The sequence below is a fragment of the Lissotriton vulgaris genome, chromosome 10 (genome assembly GCF_964263255.1).
Source record: "Lissotriton vulgaris chromosome 10, aLisVul1.2, whole genome shotgun sequence".
Taxonomy (NCBI): domain Eukaryota; kingdom Metazoa; phylum Chordata; class Amphibia; order Caudata; family Salamandridae; genus Lissotriton; species Lissotriton vulgaris.
The window spans coordinates 905,722,862-905,733,008 of NC_141698.1; the positions used below are offsets into that span (position 1 = coordinate 905,722,862).

The window sequence follows — 10,147 nt, forward strand, 5'->3', positions numbered from 1 at the left end:
GCCACTCTGATTGAGTCTCAGCCTGGCCATAAAGTGTGGGTCGTGGCCCAAGTGGAGCCTTGTGCGCTCCAGGTTAAATGGACTGAGCCACTTGAGATGGTGGAGCGCAAGACTAAAGTCACCTACTTGGTGATTTTTATATTCTGGGTTTGAAAATACCACTTTTAGAAAGTAGGTTTTTTCTTGCCTAACCATCTAGTGGGCCACTGCTAAGCTGTGTAGTGACTGTCTGGCTTTGGATTGGCAGGGGCTGGGGTGTGAATTCTGTTCAGACAGCAACTTGGGGGGGGGGTTAGGTGTGTCCTGCCTTTCCAGGGTGAGTCAGGGCTGGGTTGAATAGACCTGGGCTGCAATCAGAGTAGGAGGAGGAGATTTATTTCACATGTGAATGGCCTGATCTCCCTTGGACAATGCTGTCTCCATCTCCTGTCAGGAAGCAGCACATGAGAGGACAGAACTGGGTTTGGCTGGACAAGGAGCTTATCTGCCACCAGAGAACAAAGCATTTTGCATTATAAAAAGAGGGGCCCAGACCCCGACTTTTAGATCACTTCTGGGAATCAAGAGGAACCTTTGCCAAGGAGTGGAGCTGGAGAAACTGAGGAGGAATGCTGCCCCTTTGCTGGTTGCTGTTTGGGGTTGGCCTGCAGTGGCTGTTTCTGCAAGGAAATGACAAGGGCTTTGCTGTGTGCTGTGTCCCTCTGCCTGAGGAAGATCTACAAGGGCTTGAACTAGAGCTTGCCTCCTGTTCTGAAGTCTACGGGACACAAATACTATACCACTAACTCCCCTGAACTTCCTTGCTTGGAGTTCTGACCTGCTAAGAGGTGCCTGCTGGTGTTTTGGACCTCAGGAGGCTGTTTGCTTATGGGAGCTGGAAACTTCTAGAAGAGCAACACATCCGCACCTGTTTCCATTGCATCACCAAAGAAATCAATGCAGCACCTGGCGTGGCTCGAGAAATCGCTGCACCCTGAATGCCGTGCATCGATCTCTGACATCTGAGACCAACTCACCGATGCGGCTGCAAGAATCAATGCATTTTGGGACTGCGGCTGCAGAGAACAAAACAGTGTTGTCACAGCCGCATTGAGAACCGACGCATCCCCGATCCTCAAGCATCACATCTGGGCGATACACCAGCAAAAACACCGGGGTCGCAGTAAGAAACTGACGCATCACCTCAGCACACAGTATGAAACCGATGCATCACCTCCCCTTCAGTAAGGAACCAACACATCTCAATACAACTCTGCTCCTGAAGCTGCTTTATTCATATTCCTCTTGAGCTGCAACCCTCCCTCTCACCCACCTACAAGCATCTCTTAACAGCTCATGAAGGGCTTAATGTGTGAGAGTTGCTTGTAGGCTGAGGGTTAAAACAGGGCAATGGGCACCCCACTGTGTATTTCTGTACAGGCAGCATGGCAGGAGGACTTATTGCAGGACAAACCTGCGGAATGTTTCTCCTTGCAACTGGGCCCATAGCTGAGGCTCCCTTCCCCAGTTCTTGATGTGCTACACAATGGCTGAGAGTCACAGGGAAGGGGAGGCTGATAGGCACAATTGCAATTGCAATGAGAAACCTCTCTCTTAATTTGGTGGCATGGGTCACGAGGGGACGGACGTGCAGTGGCCTGACTCTGCGCACTAGTGTGGGTCCCCATGTTGGTGGGCTGAGTGTGGTGGGACCCTTGCTAGCTGCCCACACTCCCATGCCTAGTGCCAGCCCTGGATATTTATTTACAGGTCATCGTTGGAGAGGCATTGTCAATTGTTTAATAATGTAGAATGTAGGAGTGCCCCACTTATATGTGGTTTATCTCACACTAGCTTATGTGCTGGGTAGGAGTGTGGGCTGGATTACACCACAGTACAGCAGTGTGCTTGTTATGATAATGAAGTGAAAGATGCTTACATTTTGAAGGTAAATTGAAGCGGTTTATGGGGTGATTGATGTCACATGACCACCCAGTAGAATAGCACCGCAAGCAGAATAGACCACAGGCCTAATAAAAGTTGTGAAGGGTCCCTTTGCATGAGGACTTTGTCTGCACCTCGTTTTGCTGTGACCCACTCAATGGGAGGCACAGCTCGTGGGTTAAAAAACAAATTGTGTTGTGTAGTTGTATTTGTGTTGGGTTCAAGCAAATGATGATATTTAAGCCATGTGAGTGCATTCAATGTTGGGTTTGCATAGCTCTTCATATTTCTGACCAGGCACCGAAGTGCTTATTTGTAAGTTTTTGTTACAAATGAGTGTAAAAGTCTCTTCAACAGGACTGTGGAAGCGAAGGTGGGAATTGAGCGTTTCCATCCTCAAGCCTCAAGCGGGTGCATCATTTGTGTCTTTGGTTCTAGATTCGATGTACTTTGGGGGAATTTCTCTGGTAAATGTCTGAGAGCAGGACTTTTGTGTGTACTTTTGGCAGAAGTGGCTGCTACCAGACGGGGGTGGTGGGGCGGGGGCGTTTCAGTAAACCTCCCTGCGTCCTCTTCCCTTCTTCAGTCTGGCCAGCAACAGGAAGCACCCGGCATACAGGCTCCCCTGAGCCAATCACAACGCTGCAATGCAACGCTGCGCTGCAATGCAGCGTTGTGATTGGTCTGAGCGCCGTGGACATTGAGCCGGTGCATGTTCCTCACCAGTCTGTGTAATTCAGCCTGGTAGGAACATGCAAAGTGCGCATGAACTGTTTGGTCGGCCCAAGAGGGCACTGTGGGAATGTAAACCACTCCTCACCTGCTCTGGCTAGCCCCTCCCCACACAGGCCACTGAATGCATGCAATGGGAAAAATAAAATGACAATACCGATATGCTATTGTCATTTTATTTTCCCTTTTTGCTCAGTGGGGCAACACTCCTCGGCCTTAGCAGAGGAGCTGCCACTGACGTTTGGTGAATGTCTGAGATAAATGTCTGATGGGGGCATTTGTCATATGCAGTCATGAAATGCCTGCATTAAGCTTTAGCTGTACCTTTTCAAAGGATAATTACCTTTAGGCATTTGATATATTGCTTTTAAAAATAAAATACAAGTAACAAGCATTACACATTAGATTTCCTCTCACACTACCACAAATTAGCTCGGAGCGACCTCTTTTATTTACGGCGCCCAGAACGGACAGAAGGGTGGCATTTCGCTCCACACACAATGTTCATTTACTGTCTCATTAGCGCTATCCTCTTCATGGGGTACAGTCGCAAATTGCGCATGGTCAGCAACTGGCTGCCGCCCCCCTCCCAAATGACCACACCAACTCCCGGACACATGAACATGAAACATGGTTATCTTTGGAAGGCGGGGGGTCGCGAAACCCCCCGGCCGTATTTATTAAGATATAAAAATTAAAACATTTTAATAGCATGATAAACAATTTATACAAAAATCAGCAGGACATTAGATACAATATTGTCAACAAGCTTGAGAGACTAACCTTAACAGAAACTCTAATACAGGTTGTTTCCTAACCGAATCTAACATCCTCATCTAGATTTTTGTATACTACATTTCTGGCCATATGGCAAGGTCACTAACCGGTGTCAGGTCCTACTAGCTGCGCCTCACCTAGAGATGTGCGCATGCGCAGCCGGGCCTGGTAATTACCCGGTCCACGCCGTGAACTCAATTACTAGCTGCGCCTCACCTAGAGATGTGCGCATGCGCAGCCGGGCCTGGTAATTACCCGGTCCACGCCGTGAACTCCATTTACCCACTAAAGGAGGGCCCTTACTCTGCGCCATCCGGTGACGTCATGAGTATGCGCGCGCGGGGTGGCTACCAGCCTAAGGAAAGCGTGACTACTCCAACCTGCGCCCCTTTTGAAACAGCAATTACTTTGCCCCTGAAGTTCTACGAGGTGCCAGGGGCCCCTCCCCTTGGGCGGGAACCTCCATGGGATGATGCCCGCCCCCTCAGACCTTAAAATAGCTGCTCACCGGTCATGACCTTACCGCCACAGGCCAGCATTGTTAACCGACGATCTGGCCTCCCCTATTCAAGAATTAACCCAGGAGTGTGTTTACCCAGCAAAACCTTCCAACCAGGCCCAGAGATTATTAGACCACAGGACATTCCCTGCCTCCGTTAAATGAACCCCATCCTTCAGGTAGAACCTTTCGCCCCAGATGCACCCATGTGGAATTGTCTGCAACCGGGGGGATCGAAATAGTTTGTCCAACTGAGTGTTGATCCTCTTTACCGAGTGATTCAAAGCCCTGCACAAGTCCCCCCCTCGCCACTGCCATCGAGGAATAAGTTGAGACCACACTACCGTGCAACCCGGGCAAGTCTTGGCCACCCACCCTGCAGTGGAGATGATCTCTTCAATCAGTATGCGCCTCCCCAGTTTTGCCAGGTCATTCTCCCCTAACTGGAGTATCACCACCGACGGGGTGGCGGGCTGCTGAGCTAAAAGTCCCTGGAAAAAACCCTTAAACTGGCTGAGGCACAGACCCCCTCTCCCAAAGAATGAGATAGCAAACCCTTTACGCGCCGCCCTTTCCTCACGGTCTCCTGAATGAAAAACACGTTCAGCACGCCTTACGTAAGAGTGCCCCACAATCCAGATAACCTTTGTCCTGTGTTCATCATGTTGCTTGTGCTGTGATGGTGCAGATCGCTGACGCCCGGTGGCGAGTTCCTCCCCCGCGTCACAGGTTTGAGAAACTGAAACCAAAACATACTAAGCGTGAGCACCCACTTGTTACAACATGTCAATTCGTATATAACGTTTATAACACTCAGATGTCCATCTCCCGATACTCTTCACATTTTCAGCTGAGAGACCCCTCAATGCTGCTTCAGTTGCTGCCCCTATCCTAAAGGAGTGGGTGCCAAATTCTCTAGGATCTAACCCTGCCTGTCTGACTGTTAACTCAAGGACTCTCCTAAACTGGTACCTAGTTAATGGTGTCCCATCAGCGTGACACAACAGTGCACCCCCCGCCGTGCCCCCCGCTGTCCGTGGAAAATCTCCACGTGGGAGACCGGGCAGCAAGGGTTGATCCGGGCCCGGTGGAGCACTATGGTGTGACCCCGAGATTCTTGATCTGTTTTGGACCTCTGAATTGTCACCCACATAGTATCCTCTCTGATGGTAACACTAAACCATTGCAGGCCGCCCAGTTTATCCTCTTTCGATCCTGCCACCAGTTCGCTAATCCTTAAGGCCCCATAAAAGGCCAGGGAAAATGCAGCTTTGAACAAGAGGACCTCCCACTGTGAGCTACAGACCTGGTGCAATGCCCCCAGTAGTGCTGCCAACCGGGCCAATCCAATGGGTCTTCTCGTATCTACAGAGTGTCCCTGCAGCCGGCGCCATCCCCTCAAAGCCTTGCGCACTATAAAGGAATTTGTGGGGTCTCGCATGCCCTTAGTCTGTGCAAAGAAAGAGACCGCTGCCCTATGCCTGCTTGCCGCCGCCACTGTGCGTCCTTCCTTGTGCATCCATTCTAAATAGGCCTCAAAACTGGCCTCCTGTGCCCACTTAACTTCCCATTCCTGACCCAAGAAAATACAGTAAGACAAAAACGCCCCTTCGTATGCTGTCCTGGTCCTGGGGGCTAAGCTAGCAACCACGAGGTCCTGTAATCTGGGGCACCAATCTGCCAAAGAACTGCCGGGAAGTGAGTTGGCGAGGGGTCCGCTGCAGGAAGGTGTTCCCTGAAGACCTGCATTTTAAAACGAGAAAGGGAATCGGCTGCATTGTTGAGGATGCCTGGGACATGCTTGGCTCTGAAAACTACATTCCACTTTAAGCATTGCAGCACAATCTCTTTTATCAGGCGTAGTATAAACGGACAGCGAGCCCCCTGTTGGTTTATACATTCCACCACTGTCATGTTATCCGACCAGAACACCACTGACTGGTTACATAGGTGTTCTGGCCAGACCTTTACTGCCACCCATATTGGGAAAAGTTCCAGGAACCCAATGCTGGTGGTCAGACCCCATGCTCTCCATTCTTCCGGCCACCGCTGTGCGACCCATTTGTTCCCAAGGATGGCACCGAAGCCCACACTCCCAGCAGCATCAGTCCACAGGCCTAACTCTGCTGATGCAGCAGGGGGACCTGACCGCACTACCCTGCCATTAAAGTCCTCCAGGAATGCCATCCATATATGCATATCCTGGCGCACCTCAGATGACAGCCTAGTGCCTTGATGCTTCTCCCGCAATCCCTTCATAGCCTGGGCAATGGAGCGTGAGAACGGGCGGGCCATAGGGATGACCCGTAGTGCAAAGTTCAACTGACCGACTACTTCTTGCAGCTGCTGCAAGGAAACCTTGTTTTTACATAGGCATTGGCGCAGAGCCGCCTTAAACTTAGACACCTTGTCCTTGGGTAACCTGAAGCATCCCTCAACGGAGTCAATTTCGATGCCAAGGAATTCCAGGCAGGTGGCTGGCCCAACTGTCTTCCCCGGTGCCAGCGGGACCCCAAAAGCCCGCATGAGCACGCAAAATTCCTGCAATGCCCAAGCACACTCCTGAGAGTCCGCCGCACCTAAGAAAAGGAAGTCATCCAAGTAATGCATGACCTGTTGGTGGCCAGTGACCTGTCTCATAGCCCATTCTAGGAATGAGCTAAATGTCTCAAAGTATGCACATGATATGGAGCAGCCCATGGGCATGCATTTGTCCATGTAAAACTTGCCCTCAAAAGTGAAACCTAAGAGGTGGTGGTCCAACGGATGTACCGGGAGAAGACGGAAAGCAGACTCAATGTCAGACTTTGCCATTAGTGCTCCTGTACCCAGAGCACGCAATAAATCAACCGCCTGATCAAATGAGGCATACTTGACACTACAAATCCCCTCATCAATCGCATCATTCAAGGATGTCCCCCTCAGGGCCGACAGGTTGTGGATCAGTCTAAATTGACCTCTCTCCTTCTTGGGCACTACCCCCAGAGGAGAACAAACAAAATTGGGGACGGGCACCTCCTGGAAGGGGCCAGCTATTCTACCTAGGGACAATTCTTTGGAAATCTTAGCGGCCACCACCTCTGGATTCTGTGCTACTGAAAGTTGATTTCTGCAGTGTGGGCTACCTGTGTAACCCATCGCTGGGATCCTAAAACCTTGAGAAAAACCCTCCTGAAGTAGAGTGGCCGCTGTGCGATCAGGGTATCTATTCAAAAAAGGGATCATTGCAAAAACGTCTATTGGCGTTGGGGGGGTCAGCTGGACTGAATTACTCAGGCTTCCCCCTTCCCCTGTGACCGTGGTTACCCTGCTTGTTCCTACACGTTGTCTCGGGGTGGGACGGGTGACCACAGATTGCACACGCATGTCTAAATCTACAGGTGCCCTGAGGCCTTGAGCAGGAGCGCTTATTAAAGTCCCAACACACCCCCTTTCTCTCTGACCCCCCCCCCTTATTCTTCCCGGGGACCTCACTCCCCTGGTGTGACCGAAAGGGTTGTTGGGGCCTGGCGGAGAACACCCTGACAGCACTGGTAGACTGTGTAGGGGCTGTGTCCCCTGAGAACTGCTTGTGCCATGACATGGAATCCACCCTGTCCCACGTTAATGATGTATCAAACTCTTTGGCCTTCCTGAAATTAACATCATACTCCTTCCAGGCATCGCCGGTATACTGGTCGCTCCACCCCACAATCCTACTCATGTAGCAAGACATAGCTGCCTGGACATTAGGGGGGCGTTCGGCCGTAATCGCGGAAAGGACGGCAAACGCCCTGATCCAATTCTTCAAAGTCTCCTCTACCTTGAACCTGGAGCACTGTGCCCTCCATTCACTTGGATGCATCCATTCCTTCAACAACTTAGCCTGTTCCATCTCCCTATTGTCTAACAACAAGGAAAAAATTTATACATACTTTCCCGCCCAAATCAATTCCTTCACTGCCTGAGACACATGTTGCCCCAAGTTTTCACTCCTGGATGGCACTATGCCGTCACCCAAGAGGGGCAGTGCCACCTCCTTACCATTTACGGGCACCTGTGCTGGTGGCACACTATCTCCTTTTGGCTGGGCTGGACTGGAACCTGCAAATGAAGAAGATACGGGCACCGCAGTACTATCAGCCGCCGTTGCAGCCTTAATCTTCTCTACCAGTTTAACCGCTTCTGCCGCATGGTCGGATGAGGCAAGACACACACCCCCTTTACGCAGCCAAGGCAACAATGCCGCTATCTGAGATTCCAACTCAACCAGGACTGGGTCCGGGTTAGCCGCTGGCACATTTGGGACCCCAGGAGGAACATCTGAGGGACCAGGCGTATTAGGCAATGGGGCCGGTGACGGTGGCCCACCCGGGACTGGTACTGGTCCCCCAGGCGCAGGCGGGGTAGGTGCCGCAGGAGGGGCCGGGGCAGCAGGAAGCACCGGTGCCACAGGCGCTGGGATCGCTGGCTGAGGTGCAAGTGGAACTGGTATCGCGGGTACTGGCACAGTAGGGACTGGTACTAAAGGCACAGGGGCTGGGGCACTGAACCTCGGCTTTTTAGCCCTGGATTTCCTAGGTGGGGTAACGAAATCCCCCCTTGGCAAAGGTGCCGTTCTCTCCCGCACTGGCCTACCAGATGGGCCCGGGGGATCTGGAAATCTGTCATTCATGCGGGCCTCTAGTTCATCAGCCTTCCCCAACTTTTTATTAATTTGAGCCATTTCACGCATCATGGCCTGCATCATCGCCTCCATGCTAGACCCCCTTTTACCACCCCTTTGCCCTGGCATGATTCGCACGCCACTGCCCTACACTCCTTATGTTGGCAGACCGTGCGCCTTGTACCTTCACCAGCTGGAGGATGTACAGGGGGCTGTAAGCACCATGCAACAGCAACCGCAACGCCCCGGCTTATCCGGTTTGTCAGGGGTGAGTAAACTCTAACGTAGACCCACCCGGCGGCAACTAGAAGCTATGGAATGCTAGCCCCCCGCTCTCCTCTTACCGATAAATCCTGCGTGCAGCCAGCCGGTATTGGATCAGCAACGACGTCTTATGTCCCCTTCTGTGAGCGAATTGCACCAATAATGTCGTTAATTGCCTCTTGTCGGACCGACTAATCAATTGCTCTCCGACCCGCTCCCCAGCCGCTCCGTATCACGGTGACCTCAGCTCCAGCGCGATGCCTCGGATGAAAAACACCAAATCCGACTCCGCTCGCGATGCTGCCACGAAGCGCGGATAACTCGGCAGCCCTGGAACCAGCTCCCGGATCGTGAAGCCTGGAAAATAAATCGAGAAAATTAACCAAAACAAGAAGCCCCGAGCGCAGGGCACGACACTCTGTGGGGGAGCGTCCAGAGAACAAGAGGGTCTCCTGGGCGCTCCCCGCTTCTTTATTCACAAGGGGCCAGGTGAGGGCAGTCACGCCCCCACCCAGCCCCTCCTGCAGCCCGCCCCCCGACCTGGAAGTCCTACAATGACATCCGGGTCAGGGAGGGCGCAAACCAATCGGTGGTGAGGCGCGCCCGGAAGGGCACGCCCCACCACCGAGAAGCACCGAGGAGGGGGACGATCGCCGCGCCGCCATGCGGGCGGGGGGGGCCAAGAGCCCCCCCTTTTCATTTGCTTCAAGCAGGAATGAGCTGCATGCTTACCTGTGAAATACACAGCACAGTGAAGATCTGGAAATGTTGAAGCTGAAGCAGGGAGGTTGCTTTGTTTACCTGCTGGGTCTGTTCGTTTTGGCCACACAGTGCACGTCACTTTGCATTTGGTTGTAGTAGTCAGAGCCGCAGAGATGGAGCCATTCATTAGTGCCTCACACTGTACAGGAAACGCTTCAATTACCTTTGCATAGCTTCCCAGGAGAGGATCCCATAATCTTAAAATGCCATAGAAATTTGTTTTTTTAGGAATGTGTTCTAAGAAGTGTGTAATGGTTGACTATGCCATTGCTTTCTATGTGTTGGGGTGGAATATTAAAAGAAATCTCTAATGCCACTCACTATTTTTGATATATTTTAAAACATTTATAAAATGTCCATGTTTTAAAAAGTGTGTGTTCGTATAATCGACATCTCCTTGGCCTTGGATATGGCTAGTCTGCCAAATTTACTATTACATCGGGTGCATTTACTTTGCATACCTAAATATATTTTGTATTGTATTAGACCACGCAGTCATCTAGAGCCAGATGTAGGTAATCCTCATTTATCGACTCTAAAATACA

At 51.5% G+C, this 10,147-nt stretch overlaps 1 pseudogene; it reads right to left on the reverse strand.

Moving 5' to 3' along the window:
• Window positions 1-7,199: 7,199 nt before the first annotated feature.
• LOC147688986 (uncharacterized) lies at window positions 7,200-8,669 on the reverse strand (annotated as a pseudogene).
• Window positions 8,670-10,147: the final 1,478 nt, after the last annotated feature.